Consider the following 26,684-nt stretch of genomic DNA (forward strand, 5'->3'; position numbering starts at 1 on the left):
TTAAGAACAGAGTTGTCCTAATAAAATCAGGGGCAGCAACGAGAGAACTACTGGTAGGAGGGGCAGACATTTCTGCATGGTGCTTTATCCATGCTTTTACTAACATTCTTTCAATGTACAGGTCATAACTGTGTGCATTTATAGAGAACAATGCAACAGGCAGTAATGTCTAAACAATTCAAGATCTCAAATCATGCTGTGAACCTAAAAAGACTGAATTAGAAGTAGACAGAGAGAGGGAGAGGAGAGGTAAGAGGGAAGAAACTTTCAGACAGAACTCAGCTTGGAGAGCTATTGAATAGCAAGGTCATCACAGTCACCAATGATGTCCTGTGTAGTTCCCATTACTAAGAGTCCCTTTTACATCTCTGCATTTTAATTGGCCACCACAGGACGTTTCACACCATTCTGACGTGGTCACAGAGTGGAAGGAGGGAGCAATGCTAAGTAAGGCCAGGCTGCTCTGTGCTTACCATGCCTGGCCCAAGAGACCTGGTTTTAGCCAGGAGAGAGGTGGCAATTGGTGTAGGGATCTCCATGGGAACTCCACAAAACAAGGACTTCAGTCAGAGGGGACTCCAGTGAGCAGACAGTCTCTGCTGAGGGTGGAATCTGTGACAATGCTCAAAGATGAGGGAAACAGAGCCTTTCTGCCCCTTGGAGGACTTGAGACCATTCTTGGCACACTCCCGCTCCTCTTCCAGCTTTGCTGTAGGTAGCAGACATAGTGTTCCGGTGTCTTCCTCACAAAGTCTGAGATAAAACTGATTTCATAAGCCATAGCACAGGGTGTCTTTTTGTATCCTCCTTGCACAGAATTGTGCTGGGCAGGTACCATTTCAGCAATGGGTTGCCAGGGAAGTGCAGAGAGGTCATCTAAAAGCCCCATGAAAAGTTAGTTCAAACACCTATGGGTTCCTGTTCCAAATACTGGGCAGATAACAATACCAGGCAAAAGAATGAGGGCTAGAATGAAATTTCAGGGCTGAGTTGATGAAGGGTGGCTGGATTCTAGATCTGACCTGAAATTCACTATGTAGTCTCAGGGTTGCCTTGAAGTCATGCCTCCCAAGTGCTAGGATTAAAGGCATGCACCACCAAACTCACAGAAATCCTGCTGTGCCCATTCTCTCTCTCTTGTTTTCCCTCTCCCTCCCCACCCCAAATAAATAAATAATATTTTTAAAAAATACAAGCCGGGCATGGTGGCACATGTCTTTAATCCCAGCATCTGGAAGGCAAAGGTAGGAGAATCACTGTGTTTGAGGCCACCTTGAGAGTACAGAGTGAATTCCAGGTCATTCTGGGCTAGACAACCTACCTAAAAAAAAAAAAAAAAAAAAAAAAAAAATTAGTTGATTAGCCAGGTGTGGTGGCTCACGCCTTTAATCCCAGCAGTCAGGAGGCAGAGGTGGGAGAATCACCCTGAGTTTGACGCTGCCGTGAGACTACATAGTGAGTTCCAGGTCAGCCTGGGCTAGAGTGAGACCCTACCTTGAAAAACAAAACAAAATAATAATAATAGATTAATTAATAATAAAATATGGTATTTGAATGCCAGGCATGGTGGTGCATTGTCTTTGATCCCAGTACTTGGTAGGCAGAGGTGGGAGGATTGTGTGAGTTCGAGGCCACCCTGAGACTACATAGTGAATTCCAGGTCAGCCAGGGATAGAGCAAGACCCTACCTCAAAAAACAAAAAATAATACACACACACACACACATAAAATTTTAGAAATACATTATTAGCTTAGCTGTGCATGGTGTTGTATGCCTTTAATCCCAGCACTTGGGAGGCAGAAGGGTTGCTGTGAGTTCAAGGCCAGGCTAGAGTGAGACCCTACCTCAAAAAAACAAAACAAGGGGCTAGCGAGATGGCTTAGGGGTTAAGTGCTTTCCTGTGAAACCTAAGGAGTCTGGTTTGAGGCTCAATTCTCCAGGACCCACGTTAGCCAGATGCACAAGGTGGCACACATGTCTGGAATTCGTCAGTAGTGGCTGGAGGCCCTGGCGCACCTATTCTCTCTCTATCTGCCTTTCTCTCTCAAATAAATAAATAAATAGAAATTTAAAAAAACAAGATGGAATTACCATGGGATATTGTTTATAATCATGGAAGATGTTAGTTATAAGAAATAAAAAATAAAAATTTTAAAAATAGGGCAGGCGTGATGGCTTAGTGGGTAAGACGTTTGCCTGAGAAGCCAAAGGACCCTGGTTCAATTCCCCAGGACCCATATAAGCCAGATGCACAACGTGGTGCATGCATCTGGAGTTTGTTTATACTGGCTGAAGGCCCTGGAGTGACTATTCTCTCTCTCTCTCCCTTTTCTTTCTTTCTTTTTTTTCTTTTTCTTTTTTTTTTTTTTTTTTTTTGGTTTTTCAAGGTAGAGTCTCACTCTAGCCCAGGCTGACCTGGAATTCACTATGTAGTTTCAGGGTGGCCTCAAACTCACAGCAATCCTCCTACCTCTGCCTCCCAAGTGCTGGGATTAAAAGCATGCGCCACCACGCCTGGCCCTTCTCTCTCTTTCAAATAAATTTTTAAAAAACCAAATAAATATTTTTTAGTACAGTATTTGGCAACTGTCCGTCCACATGAAAAAGAATGATTCTGTATCTCCCCCTCTGTAAACTATGTGTAAGAGTTGATCAACAGCAGGGAGGGGTAGCTCAGTAGCACTTGCCCAGAAAGCTTGAGGTCCTATTTCCATCCACAGCACTGCAGAAAAATAAAAAAAGATGAACCTGTGCATGTGAGAGTAAACCTGTGCCGTTTTGTTTTGTTATGTTTTGCTTTTTTCATTTATTTTGCTTGTCAATGCAGGTCTCACTCTATCCTAGGCCAACTTGCAGCTCACTCTGTAGCCCCAGGCTGGCCTTGAATTTACAGGTAAGCTCCCTCCCAAGGGCTGGGAATAAAGGTGTGTGCCATCACACACCTCTATACCTGTAGAAGTCTTAGAAGATATAGATGAGATGGGTGTCTTCAGGGTGGTGTGTTGACTCTTAAAAGACAAACAAAAGAAGATGCAATGTGCTGAGCTAGGAAACCCTTCCTTAGACCCAGCAGCACCAATGGGAGAGCTCAGAACAAACTCAGCCAGGTGTGGTGGCCCAAGCCTGTACCCCAGCACTCAGGAGGTACAGAGGGAGGAGGATCAGGAGATCAAGACCAGCTACAAGGGACCTTATCTCAAAACAAACGAACAAACCTAACAGCAACAACAAAAATGCCAGGTGTGATGGCCCATGCCTACAATTCCAGCACTGGGTGGGGAGGAGGCGGGAGGATGTCAGTTAGGTCCCTCTGGACTACATAATTCCACCTCTCATAAATAAATGCACATGTTTAAGAACACAACAGAGATGGCAAAGTACAAACTGGAAAGGAAACAGACACGTTTGTGGTTTTGCCTCTTTTTAGCACAAGGTCTCTGCTCCAGGCTGGCTTCCAACTTCCTGTAGCTGAGGAAGCCCTTGGACTTGCGGGCCTCCTTCCTCCACCTCCAAGTGCTGGGCTGAGAGGCGAGCACCGCCACACACCCGGTTACGTAGCGCTGGGGATGGAACCTCGGACCTTGCATGCTACACAAGCACTTTACCAGCTCAGTACCTCCCCAGCCCCTAACTACCCTTTTGTTTTTCTCCTTGGAGCTGGAGATCAAACCCAGGTCACTGCACTTGCTAGGCAAGCACTCACCATTGAGCCACACCCCACCTCTGACACACGCCCAAACTGAAAAAAAAGAACCATGAGCAAGAGACAAGATACAAATTACGTCACTGGGTCCTACCCAGTTGATAGAAATGCAGTTCCATATCCACAACAACTTGGATCGCCTTGTCAGAGGAGATGAAGAAATTCCTAACAGCAATCTTGAAGCTACTCACGACGAAATGCAGACATGCAGAGATGGCGGGGGAGGGGAAGCTGGCAGGGGGTGAAGGCACCACGTGCACTTTCATGGTCACACCTGGATAGGCTTGTGTCTTGTGACAGACAATCCGCGTGTGGGTGGCAGCATGAGAACCCTGATGCTGGGGAAACCACATGGGAAGAGAGCAGCCGTCCTCTTGAGCACTCAGTGGTCCTCTGGACCATTTCCTTGCAGTTGCAACAAGACCCGATCACTTTGCATAGCAAGCTTCTGAAGACCTTGGATGTCTTTGAATGGTCTTTACAGAAGATCACAGTTTTCTGTGAGAGTATTTACAGCCAGCCCATTGATAGACAGGGATCTCTAAGGAACACATCCAATGCTGTATCCTATGGCTTGCCAGGACTGTCAAGACCAGTTTCTGTCTCTGCCAATGGTATTTCTTCAGTCAGTGAAAATGCACAAAGTGATAAACTCACGCAGGAAGCATCCGGAGACGTTTAGAGAATATACTGAAAATGGACGTAAGAATGATCAGTACCTGAGATGCCTGGAATTTTCCTGTTTGGACGATGTGACAGATGGTGTGGTGACAGTTGTCACTGCCTGGTACAATTGACGCTGTTGTTGCTTGATGTCTTCAGAGAGGATTATATTTTGTAGCCCAGGCTGGCCTTGGATTCAAGACAACACTTCTGCCACAACCTCCCTCATGATGAGATTACAGATGTGAGCCAACATCTCAATTTCTGCTCAGCGGACCTGGAATTCACTCTGTAGTCTTAGGGTACCTTGAAATCACCATGATTCTCCTACCCTCCAGAGTGCTTGGATTAAAGGCATGCGCCACCATGCCTGGCTTGAATTAAAAATTATTTGTGTGTTTACATGTGTGTGCATATTCCTGTGTGTGCATGAGTACTTGTGAATGCTACAGCATACATTTGGAAGTCAGATGATAACCTTCGAGTAGGTCCTCTGACTTTCTACCTCATTTGAGGCAGGGTTTCTTGCTGTGGCTTCTCACTCTGCTATTCTTTGCTGCACTTCCTCTGAACTTCTGGAAAATTCTCCTACATCTGCATCCCATCTCACTACTGGGATTACAGAAGACCTTGGCAGCTATGGCTTTCTTCATGGGGTCTGGGGACTGAAACTCAGGTACTCCAGGTTCAGTGCTGAGTCCTGTATCCACTCAGCCATTCCCCAGCCTATTTCATACATGCGTGTCATATATGTGGACCATATTCACCCTGCATTACCAGCTTATTTCCCTCCTACTGAACCTTTCTTCTTCCCAACTCATATCCTACTTTCATGTTTATGTGTGTGTGTTATGACACAGAGAGTTTAATTAGGGTTACTTGTATAAGTGTGGGTCAGGGGTTATTTACTGAAGTTTGGACAGTTTACTAGTGGCTACACCACCAGAGAAAATTACTTCTCCCCCACCAACCACTTACTGACAACTCCTCAGGAAGGGGTGAGGCATCATGACCTCTTTCACCATCCATAGTGGACAGCTGACACACCCAATGTTGTGCAGACACTGTGCTGGCAAACAGAGCTGCTGTATGGTCATAAGTACCATGTCCAGGGTGTGTTCAGAAGACAGGGTTTTGCAACACTCCTCCCCACCCTCCGTTCTTTCCAACCCCTCTTCTGCGATGCTCCCTGAGCCTCGGAGGGAGTGGCATAAATGCCCCGCTTGGGGCCAGGCATGCAACAGAAAGCAGTTGGTTACCTCATAACAGTCCTGCCACTATCACGCCAGTGGGCACATCTTGCCTGGCAGGTCAGTGTTGCCACGTGCAGGGCCCACAGCTGAGGAAGACTGTGGCTGACTTCCACCTCTAGCAGCCTGCACAGTCCCTCTGGTACCATGAAGCTGGCCAGCAGGGAGGAAGCTTCCAGCTCAGTTCCAGCTTGAGTTCTCCATGTCCTGCAACCAAAATGCATAGCGTCTTGAGCAATGAAGACTGAACATCTAGTTGGTGGGCAACCAAGAGAAATGGCAATAGTCTATAGTTTTGGTTTTTCAACATAGGGCCTCACTCTAGCCCAGGGTGACCTGGAACTCACTCTGTAGTCTCAGGCTGCCTTCAAACTCATAGTGATCCTCTTACCTCTGCCTCCCAAGTGCTAAGATTAAAAGTATGCCCCATCACACCTGATTTATAGTGGTTTTTTGTTTGTTTGTTTTTTTGTTTTTTTGATGTAGAGAGTCTCACTCTAGCTCAGAAAGGCCTAGAATTCACTATGTAGTCTCAGGGTGGCCTCAAACTCACAGCAATCATAGTGATCCTCCTACCTCTGCCTCCTGAGTGTTGGGATTAAAGGCGTGCACCACCACCCCTGGCTAAATTGTTTTATTATGTTTTTGTTGTTTGTTTGTTTTTGGAGGTAGGGTTTCACTCTAGCCCAGGGTGACCTGGAATTCACTATGTAGTCTCAGGGTGGCCTCCTCACTGTGATCCTCCTACCTCTGCCTCTTAAGTGCTAGGATTAAAGGTTAAAGGCATGTGCCATCATGCCCAGCTTAATTTTTTTCTTTTTCTTTTTCTTTTTCTTTTTCCTACCTCTGCTTCCCGAGTACTGGGATTAAAGGCATGAACCTTTTTATTGACAGCCTCCACACAGTAGGTAATGTACCATGATTCTCTCCCACAACTCTACCTTTTCCCTTCCTTTATCCTGCTCTTCACTGAATCCCTTCTTTCCAACTAGTCTCTCTCTATTTTGATGTCAAGCAGATATTTTTTTTTCTTTGTCTTTTTGAGGTAGGGTTTTGCTGTAGCCCAGGCTGACCTGGAATTCACTACATAGTCTCAGGGGGCTCTCAAACTCATGATGATCCTCCTACCTCTGCCTCCCGAGTGCTGGGATTAAAGGAATGTGCCACCACGCCCGGCTGTTGTTTTTCTGTAACTATTAAATCTAATGTTATACCTCTAATGGAGCACAGCACTTAAAACCAGCACACTGTGCTGAACTGCTGTCTACTGCCTGCTCTGCTCAGGGACTTTCTAATCATCAAGAAGTGAGCCGGAAAAGCAAAGAGGCAACCTACAGAATGGGAAAAAATCTTCGCCAGCTATATATCTGATAGAGGATTAATATCTAGGATATACAAAGAACTCAAAAAGTTAACCAATAAGGAATCAAACAAGCCAATCAAAAAATGGGCTAAGGAGCTAAATAGAGAGTTCTCAAAGGAAGAAATACGAATGGCATATAAGCACCTAAAAAAATGTTCTACGTCACTAGTCATCAGGGAAATGCAGATTAAAACTACATTGAGATTCCATCTCACTCCTGTCAGATTGGCCACCATCATGAAAACAAAAGATCATAAATGTTGGCGGGGATGTGGAAAAAAAGGAACCCTTCTGCACTGCTGGTGGGAATGCAATCTGGTCCAGCCATTGTGGAAAACAGTGTGGAGGTTCCTAAAGCAGCTAGAGATTGATCTACCATATGACCCAGCTATAGCACTCCTAGGCATATATCCAAAGGACTCATCTCATTTCCTTAGAAGTACATGCTCAACCATGTTTATTGCTGCTCAATTTATAATAGCTGGGAAATGGAACCAGCCTAGATGTCCCTCAACAGATGAGTGGATAATGAAGATGTGGTACATTTATACAATGGAGTTCTACTCAGCGGTAAAGAAAAATGAAGTTATGAAATTTGCAGAAAAATGGATGGACCTGGAAAGTATTATACTAAGTCAGGTAACCCAGGCCCAGAAAGCCAAGCACCACATGTTCTCTCTCATATGGGGATCCTAGCTACAGATGACTGGGCTTCTGTGTGAGAATGAAAATACTTAGTAGCAGAGGCCAGTAAGTTGAAAAGGAGACATAAAGGGTGGAGAAAGGAAGGGAGGAGGATACTTAATAGGTTGATATTGTATATATGTAATTACAATGATTGTAATGGGGAGGTAATATGATGGAGAATGGAATTTCAAATGGGAAAGTGTGGGGGTGGGGAGGGAGGGAATTACCATGGGATATATTTTATAATCATGGAAAATGTTAATAAAAATTAAAAAAAAAAAAAGAAGTGAGCCGGGCGTGGTGGCACAGGCCTTTGGTCCCAGCACTTGGGAGGCAGAGGTAGGAGGATCTCTGTGAGTTCAAGGCCATCTGAAACTACACAGTGAATTCCAGGTCAGCCCAGCTATAGTGAGACCTTACCTAGAAAAGCAAACAACAACAACAAAAAAATTGGAGCCTATAGTATTGGGGCCTCTCTGACCAGTAAATCACAGGGAAGTATCTTACACCTGGCATGAAGATTTTTGCTTAGTAGCCAACAGCTGTGGGGAGCAGTCTTACTCACCCATGCAGGGCATCTCCATTCAAGCTTTGTTTTTTCAGTTTATCTGTGGTAGGGTCTCACTCTTGCCCAGGCTGACCTGTTATTCATTATGTCATCTCAGGGTGGCCTTGAACTCACAGTGATTCTCCTACTTCTACTTCCTCAGTGCTGGGATTAAAGGTGCATGCCATGACACCCAGCTGAAACTATTTTTATTTAATTAGCTTACAAAGTAGTAAGCTTCCATATTGCCTTGGCACAAATCCTTAATTTTAGTTATCTTTCCCACCCTTCCCCAGATCTGTTTTCTTTCTTTTCTTTTCTTTCTTTCTTTTTTTTTTTTTTTTTTGCACGTTAAGTTTTTTATTGAGGCACATGTTTGTTTTAAGCAGTGTTTCACTCTAGCCCAGGCTGACCTCAAGCTCATTCTGTAGAGCCAGGCTGTCCTCAAATTCTCAGTACCCTCCTTCCTCAGCCTCCTGAGTTCTGGGATTAAAGGCTTTTGCCACCATGACTGGCTATTCTGTTTTTGATTTTGAGACAGGTTATGACTATATAGTCCAGGGTGGTCTTGACTCATGACCCTCCTGCCTCTGATTCCCAGCACTGAAGACAGACAGGTGCCTCTTCTGGTTGTGAAGTGATCATATATATATATATATATATATATATATATATATATATATATATATATATATATATTTTTTTTTTTTTTTTTTTTTTTTTCCCCGAGGTAGGGTTTCACTGTAGCTCAGGCTGACCTAGAATTCACTATGTAGTCTCAGGGTGGCCTTGAACTCATGTTGATCTTCTTACCTCTGCCCCCTAGTGCTAGATTAAAGGCAGGCTCCACTACACCCAACTGATTTCTATTTTGTGTTATGAACAAAGCAAAGGGGAGATGGAGAGATAGCTTAGTGATTAAGGTGCTTGTTGCAAAGCCTATGGACCCAGGTTTGATTCCCCAGTACCCATGTAAGCCAGATACACAAGGTGGTGCAAATAAATAAATAAAAAAAAATTAAAAAAAGAAAAAAGCAGAGAAGGATTGCCGTGAGTTCAACGCTACTCTGAGACTACACAGTGAATTCCAGGTCAGCCTGGGCCAGAATGAGACTGAAAGACCAAGGGGAGGGGGAGAAAAAAAGAAACAAACAAACAAAGGTGGGGAGGGCTGGAGAGATCACTTAGTGGTTAGGGTACTTGCCTCCAAAGCCTAAGGACCCAGGTTTGAGTCCTCAGAACCCACATGGCACATTCATCTGGACTTTGTTTGCAGTGGCTAGAGGCTCTGGGAACCTATTCTCTCTTTCTCTACTTCTATAATAAATAAATAAAATTTAAAATTATAAAAAAATCAAAGGGCCAGGTGTGGTGGTGCATGCTTTTAATCCCAACACTCGGTAGGCAGAGCTAGGAGGATCACTATGAGTTCTAGATCACCAGACTACATGGTGAATTCCAGGTCAGCCTGGACTAGAGTGAGACTACCTCAAAACCTCCCCCCTCCCAAAAACAGGAGGAGGCTCCTCAAAGTGTCTGAGTTAGTGCTGACCTTCTGACTGCGTATGTCTGAGAGGAGGATGAACCTAGGAGATGGAACACACACTCCAATTGCAACACCAGCAGTGCTGACGTGTTCAGTCTAAGCTCTCCACTCACAAAAGGTTATCAGCCCCCGAAAGTTTGTCTGTGTATGGATCCAAGCTGCACTGTGAACCCATGGAGAGACAAAAGTGCTGATAATGATCGATGAGGACCCTAACCACTCCGCTGTAGTCACTCTGAAACAGTCACAAAGACAATGTGAATTTGCCAAAGACTGTGAAAACCTTCAAGAAACAGAAAAGTTGAGCTTGATGGCTCATGCCTGTGATGCCAGCACTTGGGAGGCTGACGAAAGAGGATTGTAATGAGTTTGATGCCACAGTGAATTACAAGCCAGGCTTGGCCAAAGACCCTGTCTTAAAACCAACAAACACAACAGCAGTACAATGATTTGTCAGCCTTCAAGAATAAGGACCTAGAGCTGGAGAGATGGCTTAGCGGTTAAGTGCTTGCCTGTGAAGCCTGAGGACCCCAGTTCGAGGCTCTATTCCCCAGGACCCACGTTAGGCAGATGCACAAGGGGGCGCACGCGTCTGGAGTTCGTTTGCAGTGGCTAGAGGCCTTGGCGTGCCCATTCTCTCTCTCTCTCTGTCACTCTCAAATAAATAAATAAAAATGAACAAAAAAAAAAAATTAAAAAAAAAAAGAATAAGGACCTAGGGGCTGAAGAGATGGCTCAGCACTTAATGTGCTTGCCTGTAAAGCTTGGGTTCGATTCCCTAGTACCCATGTAAATCCAGATGCACAAAGAGGCACATGCATCCTGAGTGTGTTCACAGGAGCTGGAGGCCCTGGTATGGCCTTCTCTCTGTCTTTCCTTTCCCTCTCTGCTGACAATGTTTTTTTTTTTTTTTTTTTTTTTTTTTAATAATAATGCTCTAACAGTGAGCTGGCAGTTGTGCTCACACCTGTCTTCTCAGCCCTTGGGAGAGGTGGAGGATGAGGAGTCCAAGGCCAACCTCAGCTGCACAGCATGTTACATGACAGCATGGCTTGTGACTGATGAGATCTTGTCTCCAAAAATAAATATCCCCGCAAGATAAGTCTTCTAGGCATGGCACCAAATGCCTATAATCCCAGCATTCAGGTGTCAGATGCAGGAGTGTGAGGAGAGCCAGAGCTACACAGCAAGACACTGTTTTACTATGAAACAGACAATAAAATAACTGCAATTTATGGCCTGGAGAGATGACTTAGTGGTTAAGGCACTTCTTTGTGAAACCTAAAATGCATATTCAATGCTCCAGGTCCCACATAGCCAGACACACAGTGACACAAACATGCAATGTCGCACATCTGCACAAGGGGGGGCACATGTGTCTGGAGTTAGTTCATAGTGGTTGAAAGGCCCTGGTGCACCCATTTTCTCTTTCCCTCTTTCTCAAGAATAAAATAGCAAAAAATTGCAATTTATAATAGTACAAAAAACAAAAAAAAGAAAAAGAAGAAAACTGAGGAATGTCCATGGTCTTCAGGGAAAAAAAAGCTAAAAAAAAAAAAAAAAAAAAAGCTGAATAAAGATGGGCATGGTGCCACACACCTTTAGTCCCAGCACCTGGGAGGCAGTGATAGGAGGATTGCCATGTGTTCAAGGCCGCCCTGAGACTACATAGTGAAATCCAGGTTAGCCTGAGCTAGAGTGAGACCCTACCTCAAAAAAAAAAAAAAAAAAAAAAAAGGGCTGGAGAGATGGCTTAACGGTTAAGTGCTTGCCTGTGAAGCCTAATGACCCCGGTTCGAGGCTCGGTCCCCCAGGTCCCACGTTAGCCAGATGCACAAGGGGGCACACGCGTCTGGAGTTCGTTTGCAGAGGCTGGAAACCCTGGCGTGCCCATTCTCTCTCTCCCTCTATCTGTTTTTCTCTCTTTGTCTGTCGCTCTCAAATAAATAAATAAATAAATAAGTATTTATAAAAAAAAAAAAAAGGAAAGAAAAGAAAAGAGAAAGAAAGCTGAATAAACCATGTGTGGTGGTACACACTTAATCCCAGCACTTGGGAAGCAGAGATAAGATTACTGTGAGTTCAAGGCCAGCCTAGGACAACAGAGTGAGTTCCAGGTCAGCCTGAGCTAGAATGAAACCTTACCTAGAAAAAAAAAAAGTGCTGAATATACAAAATTTCCACACAAGCTTGCAATCCCATCCTAGGTACATATCCAAAGGCAGAAAAACTGGGCAGGGCAATGGATGTATGTGTTCTTGGCCGCATTACTCACAACAGCCAAAATGGGGAAAGAAACAAGCATCCATCAAGATATTCAAAGGTGTCCAGCCTTTTCATATTGCAACAAGATGTAATCCATAAATGTGCTGAGCTGTGTCCATAGTTATCCTGGGACACCTGTGGTCCAGTGGCACAGGCTGAGCATGCCTATGAAGGATAAGAATATACAAATGGTTAGAGCACATTGTTTACTGGTATGAAAATGTTATCATGAAACTCAGCACTAAGTACAGGGAATATACACCGATGAAGAAAAAGTGATGCCCTGGGTGTGGGGGTTGGATTCAGGTGTTCCCGATAAACTTAGGTGTCCTCAAGGCTAGGTTCTCAGCTGATGGAGATTTGGGAATTAATGGCTCCTGGAGGCAGTGTATTGTTGGGGGCGGGCTTATGGGTGTTATAGCCAGTGACCCCTTGCCAGTGTTTGGCACACTCTCCTGTTGCTATTGTCCAACTTATGTTGGCCAGGGGGTGATGTCCAACCTCTGTTCATGCCATTGTTTCCCCTGCCATCATGGAGCTTCCCCTCGAATCTGTAAGCCAAAATAAACCTTTTTATTTTTTATTTATTTATTTTTTTCCACAAGTTGCTCTTGGTTGGGTGATTTCTGACAGCAATGCGAACCTGACTGCAACACTGGGCTAAAGAGATGGCTTAGTGGTTAAGGCACTTGCCTGTGAAACCTAAGGACTGAACTCCCCAGAACCCATGTAAGCCAGCTATGACACATGCATCTGGAGTTTGTTTGTAGTGGCTAGAATCCCTGTGCACTCTCTCATAAGTAAAGAAATGAGTGGAAGGTGATACCTATACATTAAAAAAAAACCCATAAAACAGCATAATTCAAACATTTAAAAGAAGCCAAGGCTGGGTGTGGTGGTGCACATCTTTAATCCCAGCACTCTGGAGGCAAAAGTAGGAGGATCACTGCAAATTTAAGGCCACCCTGAGACCATATAGTGAATTCAAGGATTGGGGGAGAAGAAGCCAGACACCTTTGACCACAGCACTTGGGAGGCAGAAATAGCATCATTGTGAGTGTGAAGTCAGTCTGGGCTAGAGTGAGACTTTACCTCAAAAAAACAAACCAAAGCCTGGCATGGTGGCACGTGCCTTTAATCCCAGCACTAGAGAGGCAGAGGTAGGAGGATTGCCCAGAGTTCAAGGCCACCTTGAAACTACACAGAAAATTCCAGGTCAGCCTGGACTAGAGTGAAACCCTATCTCCAGGAACAAAATAGGAGCAGGGCCTTTAATACCAACACTGTAAATCTGAGGCTATCCTAAAACTACATAGTGAATTCCAGGTTAGCTTGGGCTAGAGCAAGTCCCTACCTCAAAACAAAAAAGAAAAACAAAAGAAAAAGAAAAGTCAGGTGTGGTGGTGCATGCCTTTAATCCCAGCACTCGGGAGACAGAGGTAGAAGGATCACCATGAGTTCAGGGCCAGCCTGAGACTACATAGTGAATTCCAGGTCAGCCTGGGTTAGGGAGAGACCCTACCTTGAAAAATGAAAAAAAAAGAAAAGAAAAAAGAAAAGAAAAAGGGGCGTGGGGAGATGACTAAACAATTAAGGGGACTTGCTTTCAAAGCCGCTGGCCTGGGTTCAGTTTTGCAGCACCCACATGAAACCGTGTGCACAATGTGTCACATTTTGTCTGCAGTTTATTTGTAGTACCAAGAAACTCTGGTGCATCAATCAGTCAATCAAACAAACAAGCAAGCAAATGACATAAGGGCACCATCATCAGCAGGCAGGGGAGGCCCAGAGGCTTTGTGAGGAGAAAACATACAATAGGTGTCTAGGAGAGCAGTGGAGGAAAGTATGCCACTGTCAGATGTCCATGGGGGTTGGTGAGGCTGATCACTGCTGAGGGCAAGTGGAGGCTGCAAGCAAGAGCATGCTTCTAAGAGAGCTCCTGATCATGGAGAGCAGGGCGAGAGGCTGTGAAAGACAGCACAGGCCTGAAGAGAGGGAATGCTCAACAGGTGGTAGGCTCCTGGTACAGTCTGCTAGCGCTGGGGAACTGCTGGGCAGGAAGAGGAAAGAGAAGGTGGCATCTTGGGCATGGGAATGCGGAAAACAAGGCTGTGGAAACTGGCTGAGCTGCCATGCTGATAAGGCATGCACTGCACAGAGAGGGGAGGGAGGGCTTAAGTACATGAGCCAAAGAGCAGGAGAACTGTTTCTGTTGTAACTAAAGGTAAAGACAGAACTGGGTTCAATTCCCCAGCACCCACATAGTAAAGCAATATGCAGAGGGAACAGACCCTGTCTCAAAGAAGGCAAAACGCAGATGCTTGATGACCTCTGACCTCAGCATGTGGACTGTGGCCTGTGTGCCCACACTTCCACCCTACAAAAAAGATTTCAAAATAAGTAATCATTTGAGGGCCAGGCATGGTGGTGCACACCTTTAATTCCAGCACTCAGGAGGTAGAGGTAAGAGGACTGCTGTGAGTTCGAGACCACCTTGAGAATACAGAGTGAATTCCAGGTCAGCCTGAGCCAGAGTGAGACCCTATCTTGAAAAACCAAAAGGAAATTTAAAATCAAAATAAGTAATCATTTGAAATGTTTCAAAACGGCTGGAGAGATGTCTTAGTGGTTGAAGGAGCTTGCTTCCAAACCTGCAGGCCTGGGTTCAATTCCCCAGAGCCCACGTAAATCCAGACACAAAAAGTGGCAAGAGGGCCTGGAGTGTCCACACTTACTCTCCTTGAAAAGAAATAAAAACGTTTCTAGCCGGGCGTGGTGGCGCACGCCTTTAATCCCAGCACTTGGGAGGCAGAGGTAGGAGGATCGCCATGAGTTCAAGGCCACTCTGAGACTACAGAGTTAATTCCAGGTCAGCCTGGACCAGAGTGAGACCTTACCTCAAAAAAAAATAAAATAAAATAAAAAATAAAATAAAAAAAAATAAAAACGTTTCTTAGCTGGGCATGATGGTGTACTCCTTCAGTGCCAGCGCTCGGGAGGCAGACGCAGGAGGACTGCTCTGAGGTCAAGGCCACCCTGAGACTAGAGTGCATTCCAGGTCAGTCTGGGCTAGAGTGAGACCCTACCTCAAAAAAATATATATCTGCTATAAAACTTCTTTTTAAAAAAAAGCCAGGCATGGTGGCACATACCTTTAATCTCAGCGCTTGGGAGGCAGAGGTAGGAGAATCGCTGTGAGTTTCAGGCCATCTTGAAACTACGCAGTAAATTCTAGGTTAGCCTGGACTAGGGCAAGTCCCTACTTCAAAAAAAGAAAGAAAGAAAGAGAAAGGGGCTGGAGAGATTGCTTAGTGGTTAAGGAATTTGTCTGCAAAGCCAAAGGACCCAGGTTCGACTCCTCAATACCCATATAAGCCAAATGCACAAGGGGGCACATGCATATGGAGTTCGTTTGCAGTGGCTGGAGGCTCTGGCGCACCCATTCGTGCTCTCTCTCTCTCTACCTGCCTATTTCTGTCTCTCTCAAATGAACAAATTAAAAAAAATATTAAAAAAAGAAATGTTGCAAAAGATACATAAAAATTTCCTAATGGCACCATGCACTGTTGTATATGGTGGAAGGAGACTGAACCCGAAGCTCTGTGCGTGCTAGGTAAGCTCTCTACCAACTGAGCCACTTCACATCCTCAAGCCCTAGGAGTTAAAACCGCTATATTTAGCTCCTAGCCTCCACCTTCCCGGTCTATGTGACCTATAGCAGAGTGCTGATACTTCCTGGGCCTTAGCTCTTTCCTTGCCTCCCTCACAGAGATGCCAAACACTGTGAAGGAAACTTTCTGAAAGCAAAGGACGAACAACGAACAAAGCTACGTGGCCACCTAAGGAGGATCATCAGGATGGTCAGATCCGCTGGCCTCAGCCTCCAGAGTGCTGGACTTGTACTTGAGCCCTCATGCTGGGGCAGGAAGTGCACTTAACCATAGCAACATCTCTCAAGGCCTCCTTTTTGTTTGTTTGTTTGTTTGTTTTTAGGTAAGGTTTCACTCTAGTCCAGGCTGACCTGGAATTCACTCCGTAGTCTCAGGGTGTCCTCAAACTCATGGCAATCCTCCCACCTCTGTCTCCAGATGCTGGGATTAAAGGCGTGCGACACCACACCCAACTTCCCTGTCTTTTTTTTTTTTTTTTTTTTTTAATTTTATTTACAGTGCATTGGGATTCCAACTGCTATTTTGGGAAAAGGAAAAAAAAAAAAGGTGTTCAGGATCAAATTTAACATTTTACAGATAATAAATCCCAAACTTTCCTATGCGTTTATAGCTATCACTTTATTTTCTGTGCCAATGAGGGGGCGGCCAAAAAAGAATCACAACTACTTTTACCATTGCTTTTTCAGCGATTCATGCCCCTCTTCCTCTGGCGTGTTTCCTAAGAGCTTCTTTCATAAGCAGCAATGGCCCAGTGTTGGTTCTAGCTCCGGATGTGCGTGGCAGAGGTGCTGAGGACCATGGGCGAGCTCACGGCTGGCAGGAGGCTTGTGCTCCGCCACAGCCCCGGGGTTCTGGAAATTAGGAAAGTTTTCCAATGAGTAAGAAAGTAAGATAGGAGACCGATGACTTTCCATGCTTTTCTATTTGGCAGTTTACAGTTCTAGACTTTTCCTACTCTACTGTGGCAATCTTTTTTACCTTAATTCTTTGGAGGTAACACAATATTTTGAAGTCTTAAGAATTTGATTTTATACCAATTAAAAAAAAAAGCTAGGGATCTTTCCTGTAGTATATAGTTTTACTATTTTAAGGGGATTTCTGGATTTTTACAAGAGAAACAACATTCCTTAGTGGCAAAACTTTGAAAGTTGACTCGAGGCTTTTCTTTTTTAATTTTTTCCTTTTTCTTTTTTTCCTTCTTTCTTTCTTTTTGGTTCTGCTGCAGGATCTCAAATAAGGAAAAAAAAATAGAAAAAAAAGACATGATTGTAGTTAACTGTTTTTAATGTTTTAATTTCCATCAGGTTGATAGTAAGCTATATTTTATAAGAGAATCATCCTTGGGTATGCTGCATTTTAAGCTCGGCGATGCTGCACTTTGTCCATAATAATAAATGCCCTGTCATTGGCTTGCCAGGAAGTGTTTTGTTTTAGCCTCACAGGAGTACTTGGGGCAGGTGATTAAATTTATATAGGTCCTCAAGAAAAGAACCTGCGTATGCTGCATTTTATTTCTTTAGCTTTTACATGTAGCATTTTGTTTATTTTGTTTAGCTATATGCTTTTTGGACCCCAATAGACTATTGAAAAAGAAAACTTAGGGCTGGAGAGATGGCTTAGCGGTTAAGCGCTTGCCTGTGAAGCCTAAGGACCCCGGTTCGAGGCTCGGTTCCCCAGGTCCCACGTTAGCCAGATGCACAAGGGGGCGCACGCGTCTGGAGTTCGTTTGCAGTGGCTGGAAGCCCTGGCGCGCCCATTCTCTCTCTCTCCCTCTATCTGTCTTTCTCTCTGTGTCTGTCGCTCTCAAATAAATAAAAAAATAATGAACAAAAAATAATAAAAAAAGAAAAAAAAACTTAAAGTTAGTAACCTTTTTTTAAAAAAAATTTAATTTAACTGCATTGTCTGGTTCAAAGGTCGCCCTACTTTAATGCTTTCCCCAAGCACACCTGAGGAAAAGATATTGTGCTTCTCAGTAGACAGTGCCGTTCGGATCCTCTCTGTCCGTGCTGCTTCCCTCACCCCTTCCCCATGCCACTCAGGGGTGGGTACCTTGCTTCTAAGCCCCAAGCTCAAAGTTGTGGCACCTTAGCTTGTCGACACAGACTTCGTGGCTTGCCATGAGTAAGTAGCATGACCCCACAGGTACGGCTGCGGGAGGCCCCTGGTCAGTCTGCCCCAGAGGTGTAGCCTCGACTTTCTTTCTCGGCACTCCCCCGCGCTGACCCGGCGGGGTGGTCCTCATGGACAAGACCACTGGTGAAGAAAGCTAACCGCTGAGACACTGAGCAGTTCTTGTCATGTTTAAGCTCAGCTGGGTCCTTTCAAGTTTGTTTTCACAGCTATGGGGTTAAATAGTTTGCATTATTTTTGCAATAAATTAATGGAAAGCCTAACAGTTACTTGTTTTGGTTTCTTACTACGTGTATATAAACTAACACTGAAAATTTGGCATAGTGGTTTTTCACCTCCTTACATAGCCCCTAACCTGCACAGAATGCTGTAAGTCTGATGAAGATGATGTGAATGATATATTTTTTTAATTTTTTGTTTATTTCTATTTATTTATTTGACAGTGACAGACAGAGAGAGAAAGAGGCAGAGAGTGAGAGAGAGAGAACGGGCATGGCAGGGCTTCCAGCCACTCCAAACGAACTCCATACACATGTGCCCCCTTGTGTATTTGGCTAATATGGGTCCTGGGGAACCAAGCCTCAAACCAGGGTCCTTAGGCTTCACAGGCAAGCGCTTAACCGCTAAGCCATCTCTCCAGCCCGTGAATGATATTTTATAAAGTTATTTTGTATGGTGTAGATTTTGTTTTGCTTCACAGTATGTTAGCAAAAAATAAAATAAAACTCCTTATATTTAAAAAAAGAAGATTTTTATTCAGTTATTAGAGACAGAGAGAGGGAGAGAGAGACAGAGTTAGAATGGGCACACCAGGGCCTCAAGCCACTGCAAACGAACACCATATGCATGTACCACCATGTGCATCTGGCTTACATGGGACCTGAAGAATCAAACCTGTGTCCTTAGGCTTCACAGGCATGTACCTTAACCACTAAGCCATCTTTCCAGCTCCTATTTTCTTTCAAAGGCTGATTTCTTTTTTCTTTCTTTCTTTCTTTCTTTCTTTCTTTCTTTCTTTCTTTCTTTCTTTCTTTCTTTCTTTCTTTTTTGTTTTTTTGAGGTAGGGTCTCACTTTAGCTCAGGTTGACCTGGAGTTCTCTATGTAGTCTCAGGGTGGCCTTGAACTCATGGTGATCCTCCTACTTCTGCCTCCCGAGTGCTGGGATTAAAGGCATGCACCACCACACCCAGCTTGATTTCATTTTACTAATTTTTTAAAAAATTTATTTGAGAGCAACAGAGAGAGAGAGAGAGAGAGAGAGAGAGACAGAGAGAGAGAGAGAGGGGGAGGGAGGGAGAGAGGGAGAGAATGGGCGTGGCAGGACCTCCAGCCACTGAAAACGAACTCCAGATGCGTGCACCCCCTTGTGCATCTGGCTAACATGGGTCCTGGGGGATCAAGCCTCAAACCGGGATCCTTAGGCTTCACAAGCAAGTGCCTAACCGCTAAGCCATCTCTCCGGCCCCATTTTATTAATTTTTTTTTTTTTTTTTTATGAGAGAGAACTGGTGCACCAGGGCCCTATCCACTGCAATGGCACTTCAGATGTGTGCAGCACCTCGTGTGCATTTGCGTCACCTCATGTTGGCTTATGTGGGCTCTGGGGAGTCAAACTTGGGTCCTTAGGCTTTTCAGGCAAGCACCTTAACCACCAAGGCATCTCTCCAGCCTTTTTTTTTTTTTTTTTTTTCTTTGAGGTAGGGTCTCACTCTAGCCCAGGCTGACCTGGAATTCACTATGGAGTCTCAAGGTGGCCTGAAACTCATTGATCCTCCTACCTCTGCCTCCCAAGTGCTGGGATTAAAGGCATGTGCCACCACACCTGGCTCAGATACAATTTTTCACCATCTCTTTTTGTGTAAGCACACATGAATCAAGTCCATCTATACTTGAAAACCTAAATGAGCTTAAATCCACAATCCTATTTGCAAATTGTCCAAGGCAATACTCACTGAGAGCAGAGTTTGTATTCCCAGAGTAACAGCTACAATGGTGGAGGGAGCTAGTTCATCTCGGGAATGGTTTTCTTCCTCTCATCCTTTCTTCACGTACCTAAGACAGAAATGCAGAAACTGGCCAAGTCCAATGCAGAGATCAGGTGTGGTTTTTCTGTTGTCAATATTTTTTACTTATTTTCATGGGGAGAGAGAGAGGGCAAATGGGCATGCTAGGGCCTCCAGCCACTGCAAATGGACTTCAGATGCATGCACCCCCTTCTGCATCTGGCTTACATGAGTATTGGGGGAATTGAACTCGGGTCGTTAGGCTTTGTAGGGCAAGTGCCTTAACCTCAGCCCTGTTTTTTTTTTCCCTTAGTTTTTAAGAGCTAAGAAGTTGGCGGGTAAAAGCATTTGGGGGCTGGAGAAATGACTTAGCGGTTGAGCGCTTGCTTGTGAAGCCAGGACCCACGTAAGGCAGATGCACAGGGTGGCGCATGCATTTGATTGTTTGCAGTGGCTGGAGGCCCTGATGCATCTATTCTCTCTGAGCCTCTCTCAAATAAATAAATGAAAATAAACAAAAAAAATTGTTTTCAAAACGGCATTTGGTTGCAAAACCTGGTGGACAAGTTTCAAATCTCCAGTACACATATAAAGCCAGATGCACAAAGTGGCACATGCTTCTGAAGTGTTTACAGTGGCAAGAGGCCTGGGCCTGATTTTTTTTTTTGGGGGGGGGGAAGCAGAGAGGGACAGAGAGACATAGAAAGGGTGGGGCAGGACCTCTTGACAGTATAAACAAGCTCCAGATGTATGCTCCACTCTGCATCTGGCTTCATGTGGGTACTGGGAATCCAACCCAGACTTTTAGGCTTTGCAAGCTAGTGACTAAACCACTGAGCCATCTCTCCAGCTCCATGCTCATTTTTTCTCCTTACAAAAAATGTTTTTGTTTTTCTAGGTAGGGTTTCACTCTAGCCCAGGCTGACCCAGAATTAACTATGATGTCTCAGGGTGTCCTGTAACTCACAGCAATTCTCCCACCTCTGCCTCCTGAGTGATGGGATTTAGATAGATAGATAGATAGATAGATAGATAGATAGATAGACAGACAGACAGACAGACAGACAGACACACACACACATAATTTTTTCTTTAGGGTCTTGCTCTAGGCCAGGCTGACCTGGAATTCATTATGTAGTCTCAGGCTGGTGGTGAACTAAATGCCAGTTTCTGCATTTCCTATTTAAAATAAATTTCTGGGAGCAGGAAACAGCCTGAGAACAGGCTTTCCTTCATAACACTTCATATGCACAATATGAGGCTGCAACCAAAGGCAGCCCTCTGCCCAGGTCCCCTCATCCTGACCCTGTCACTCTTCCTCATCTTCCCTGCTCTCAGGTACTGGAGGTTGACTAGAGATTCCTGAAGATGGTCCGCGGAGGCCAGGCCCGTCCACTGCATCCCAGGAGGGCACTCTGGGAGGACAGACCCGTCCACTACATCTCGAGGGGACACAGGGGTAGACCAGGCCCGTCCACTGCAGCCCGGGAGGAGACACGGGGAAGCCAGGTCCGTCCACTGCAGCCCGGGAGGAGACACGGGGAGGCCAGGCTCGTCCACTGCATCCCAGGAGGGCACTCTGGGAGGACAGACCCGTCCACTACATCTCGAGTGGACACAGGGGTAGACCAGGCCCGTCCACTGCAGCCCGGGAGGAGACACGGGGAGGCCAGGCTCGTCCATTGCAGCCCGGGAGGAGACACGGGGAGGCAGGCCCGTCCACTGCAGCCCGGGAGGAGACACGGGGAGGCCAGGCTCGTCCACTGCAGCCCGGGAGGAGACACGGGGAGGCCAGGCCCGTCCACTGCAGCCCGGGAGGAGACACGGGGAGGCCAGGCTCGTCCACTGCAGCCCGGGAGGAGACACGGGGAGGCCAGGCCCGTCCACTGCAGCCCGGGAGGAGACACGGGGAGGCCAGGCTCGTCCACTGCAGCCCGGGAGTAGACACGGGGAGGCCAGGCCCGTCCACTGCAGCCCGGAGCCGGGATGCGCTCTGCACGCCCGCCGTCGGGAAGGACAGGGCTCCCACCTTCGCTCCTCGTCCTCTGCCCCGGGGTCTCGGCGGGTCTCCGCTGGCCGTGGCCGCAGGAGGCGGAGACGCGCCCTCGGGGCACCGCGGCTGACGAACGGCCGCCAGCGCGCCGCGGCCCCGCCCCCTGCGTCACGTGCCACCGCCCCCGCGCCTCATTGGCTGCCACCGCCCCCCGCGTCACGTGCCACCGCCCCCGCGCCTCATTGGCTGCCGCCGCCCCCGCGTCACGTGCCACCGCCCCCGCGCCTCATTGGCTGCCGCCGAGCCAACCGCACCCTCGCCAACGCTCGGCGGGGGCTCGCGACGCGGCGGCCTCCCTGACGCCCAGCCTGGCAAGGTCGCGGCCCCCCGGAGCCCCGGGCTGGCGCCGCGCGGCCCTGCGTCCAGCCCCAGCCCCGCGTGGAGCCCACGGAGCAACGCACGCCACCTCGCTGTCCCGCGGGCTTCGGTGCCAACGAGCCGGCGCGCGCACGCTCGCGTGCCGCCCCATCCCTCCGGACAGGCCAGGCTGACCCAATGGGCCTGGCCGGGGCAGCATCTCCTGACGGACGCCCCAGCAGTTAAGACATGGCACTGAAGACGTGAGCCACCACGCCCGGCTTAAGACCCTACCTCGAAACCATTTCCACCCCTCCAAAAAATAAGATGACGGAGGGAGGAACCCTATGTTTTATGGAATGTGAGATGCCTGAAATCAAAACATTGATTTCAGGGCCGGGGACATGGGTTAAGGCACTTGCTTACGAAGCCTAAGGACCCATGTTCGACTCTACAGGTCGCAGTTAACCAGATGCACAGCGACGCAAATACAATGTGTCACATGTGCAGAAGAGAGCACATGGGTCCGGAGTTCAATTTCAGTGACTGGAGGCCCAGGCGCACCACTTCTCCTCCCTCCCTCACCTGTCCCACACAAAGAAAAGGCTAACCTGTTCGGTTTGCCTAAAGAATACATTGATTTCAGTCAGGCATAATGGCACATTGTGTTAGACAGCCACAGATGAGTTCCCCCCCCCTTTGAATAAGGCCAAGTTCTGACCTAAAAAAAAAATTATATATATATAAACACACACACACACACACACACACACACACACACACACGGCTGGAGAGATGACTTAACGATTAAGGCAACTGCCTGAGAAGCCCACACACCCAGACCTGATTCCCCAAAACCTACATAACCCAGATGCACAAGGTGACACATACATCTGGAGTTCGTTTGCAGTGGCTAGAGGCCCTGGCGCGCCCATTCTTTCTCTCTCTCTGCCTCTTTCTCTGTCTATAGCTCTCAAGTAAATAAAAATAAACCAAAAAAAAATGTAAATATAAATTTTGGAGGGGGCCTGGAGAGATGGCTTAGCAGTTAAGGACATTACAATCCTAAACATATATTAACTAACATGGGGGCTCCCAACTTCATTAAACAAACGGTGTTAGAACTAAGGTCACAGATAACACAAGAAACAGTTGTAGTGGGTGACTTCAACACCCCACTCTCATCAATTGACAGGTCATCCCAGCAAAAAATAAACAGGCATCTGGATGAAATGAGATCATAGAACAAATGGACCTAATATATTTACAGGACATTTCATCCAAATGCTGCAGAATACACATTCTTTTCAGCAGCAGATGGAACATTCTCTAATAGACCATATATTAGGACAGAAAACAAATAACAAATACAGGAAAATTGGAATAATTCCTTGCACTCTATCTGATCACAATGGGATCAAACTACAGATCGACAGCAAGAAAAGCTATAGAGCATAAACAAAATCATGGAAACTAAACAATACTAAATGATGACTGGGTCAATGAAGAAATCAAGAAGGAAATCAAAAATTCATAGTCAAATGATAATGATAACACAACATACCAAAACCTTTAGGACAAAATGAAAGCAGTCCTAAGAGGGAAATTTATAGCTTTAAGTGCTTATATTAAGAAACTAAAAGTTGGGCATGGTGGTGCACGCCTTTAATCCCAGCACTCCGGAGGCAGAGGTAGGAGGACTGCTGTGAGTTCAAGGCCACCCTGAGACTACATAGTGAATTCCAGGTCAGCCTGGGCTACAGCGAAACCCTACCTTGAAAAACCAAAACAAACAAAAAAACATTTTTAGAAAGATTGCAAGTAAACAACTTAATGCTTCATCTTAAAGCCTTGGAAAAAGAAGAACAAGGCAAACTGAAAATTATTAGACAGGAAGAAATAATAAAGATTAGGGCAGAAATAAATGAAATAGAAACAACAAAAAAAAAATCCAAAGAATCAATGATACAAAGAGTTGGTTCTATGAAAGGATAAACAAGATTGATAAACTTTTTAGCAAATATGACCAAAAGAAAGTGAGAAAAGACACAAATGAGTAATAGAGATGAAAAAGGCACCATCACAACAGATACCACAGAAATTAAAAATATCATAGGGACATACTATAAGAACAAATACTCCACTGTTTGGAAATGTGAAAGAAATGGATGTTTTTTCCTTGATTTATATGACCTACCTAAGTTAAATCAAGATGAGATTAACCACTTCAATAGACCTATAACAAGTATGGAGATCCAAGTGGTTATCAAAAATCTCCCAACTAAAAAAAGTCCAGGCCCAGATGGATTCACTGGTAAATTTTACCAGACCTTCAGGGAAGAACAAACACCAATGTTTCTTAAACTTTTCCATAAAATAGAAAAAGAAGAAATCCTACCAAACTCCTTCTACAGGGTAAGCATCACCCTGATACCAAAACCAGTGAAAGATAGAACAAAAAAAGAAAATTACAGACCAATCTCCCTCATGAACATAGATGCAAAAAGTCTCAAAAAATTATTGGCAAACAGAATACAAGAATATATCAGAAGGACTATTCATACCAACCCAGTATGCTTTATCCCAGGGATCCAGGGATGGTTCAACATATGCAAATTGATAAAAGTAATACATTTTATAAATGGACTGAAGGACAAAAATCTCATTAGAGGCAGAAAAAGCATGTGACAAAGTCCAACATGCCTTTATGAGAAAAGTCCTACAGAGACTGGGAACAGAAGGAACATATCTCAACATAATAAAGGCTATTTATGACAAGCCTACAGCCAACATATTACTAAATAAAGAAAAACTTGAAGCTTTTCCACTAAAATCAGGAACAAGGGTGTCCACTGTCCCCACTTTTAATTAATATAGTACTAGAAGTCCTTAGCCATAGCATTAAGGCAAGAGACACATAAAAGGGATACAAATTGGAAAGGAAGAGATCAAGTTATTATTTGCATGTGACAAGATTCTATACATAAAGGACCCTAAAGACTCTACCAGCAAACTGTTAGAGCTGATAAACACTTATACCCATGTAGCATGATATAAAACAAACACACATAAATCAGTAGCCTTCCTATATGCTAACAACACACAGAGAATGAAATCACAGAATCACTCCCATTCACAATTGCACCAAAAAAATATAAATAAATAAATAAGTAAGGTATCTTGAAATAAACCTAATCAAGGAAGTGAAGGATCTCTACAATAAAAATACTCAAGAAATTGCAGAAGACACTAGGAAATGGAAAGACATCCCTTGTTCTTTTTTTTTTTTAATTTTTAATTTTTAATTTATTTATTTGAGAGTGACAGACACAGAGAGAAAGACAGGTAGAGGGAGAGAGAGAGAATGGGTGCGCCAGGGCTTCCAGCCTCTGCAAACGAACTCCAGATGCATGCGCCCCCTTGTGCATTTGGCTAACGTGGGACATGGGGAACCGAGCCTTGAACCGGGGTCCTTACGCTTCACAGGCAAGCGCTTAACCACTAAGCCATCTCTCCAGCCCACATCCCTTGTTCTTGGATTGGAAGAATCAATATTGTGAAAATGGCAATCTTACCAAAAGCAATCTACACATTTAATGCAATCCCCATCAAAATTCCAATGGCATTCTTCACGCAGATAGAAGAATCAATCCAAAATTCACTTGGAAGCATAAAAAACCCTAAATATCTAAAACATTTTTGAGCAACAAAAATAAGGCTGGTAGTATCATCACAGCTGATTTTAACCTATATTACAGAGCCATATTAACAAAAACAGCATGGTACCAGCACAAAAGTAGATATGTAGATCAATGGATCAGAATGGAGGACCCAGATTAAGTCCAGGTAGCTATAGCCAACTGATCTTCAACAAAAATGACAAAAATATTCATTGGAGTAACTATAGCCTCTTCAGCAAGTGGTACAGAGAAAACTGGATGTATATCTATAGGAGGATGAAAATAGATCCTTCTCTCCTCCATGCAGAATTAAGTCCAAATGGATCAAAGTCTGTAATATCAGATCTGAAACTGCTAGAGGAAAAAGTAGGGGAAACAATTCAACATATTGGTCTTGGCAAAGACTCTGAATATAACCCCAATTGCTCAGGCAATAAAACCACACATTAATTGCTAGACCTAATGAAATTACCTGCCTTTTGTATGGCAAAAGACACTGAGTTGAGCAAAGAGGCAACCTACAGAATGGGAGAAAATCTTTGCCAGCTATACATCTGATAGAGCATTAATACCTAAGATATACAAAGAACTCAAAAAATTAAATAATAAACAAACAACCCAGTTAAAAATGGGCTATGGAACTAAATAGAGAGTTCTCAAAAGAAGAAACACAAGATGGCCTAGATACCCATGACCTCACTGTGCCTGACACTACCTACACAAGACCATCATAAGATCATGACATCAAAATAGGAGACTGATTGAGGGGGAGGGGATAAGAGTGGGGTTTCAAAGGGGACAGTGGGGGGAGAGAGGGAATT

At 45.0% G+C, this 26,684-nt stretch overlaps 1 long non-coding RNA gene across 3 annotated transcripts; it reads right to left on the reverse strand.

Moving 5' to 3' along the window:
• Positions 1-3,775: 3,775 nt before the first annotated feature.
• LOC123460634 lies at positions 3,776-21,948 on the reverse strand. 3 transcript variants are annotated; one of them, XR_006637140.1, is made up of 6 exons: positions 21,863-21,948; positions 19,783-19,882; positions 16,369-16,547; positions 12,036-12,190; positions 5,627-5,824; positions 3,776-4,394 (listed from the first exon to the last, which is right to left on the reverse strand). It is a non-coding gene; the product is annotated as an uncharacterized LOC123460634 (long non-coding RNA). The 3 variants fall into 3 exon arrangements; XR_006637138.1 differs by having other exon boundaries at positions 3,776-5,824; XR_006637139.1 differs by lacking the exon at positions 21,863-21,948 and adding an exon at positions 20,954-21,338 and having other exon boundaries at positions 3,776-5,824.
• Positions 21,949-26,684: the final 4,736 nt, after the last annotated feature.

The sequence above is a fragment of the Jaculus jaculus genome, chromosome 5 (genome assembly GCF_020740685.1).
Source record: "Jaculus jaculus isolate mJacJac1 chromosome 5, mJacJac1.mat.Y.cur, whole genome shotgun sequence".
Lineage (NCBI taxonomy): Eukaryota > Metazoa > Chordata > Mammalia > Rodentia > Dipodidae > Jaculus > Jaculus jaculus.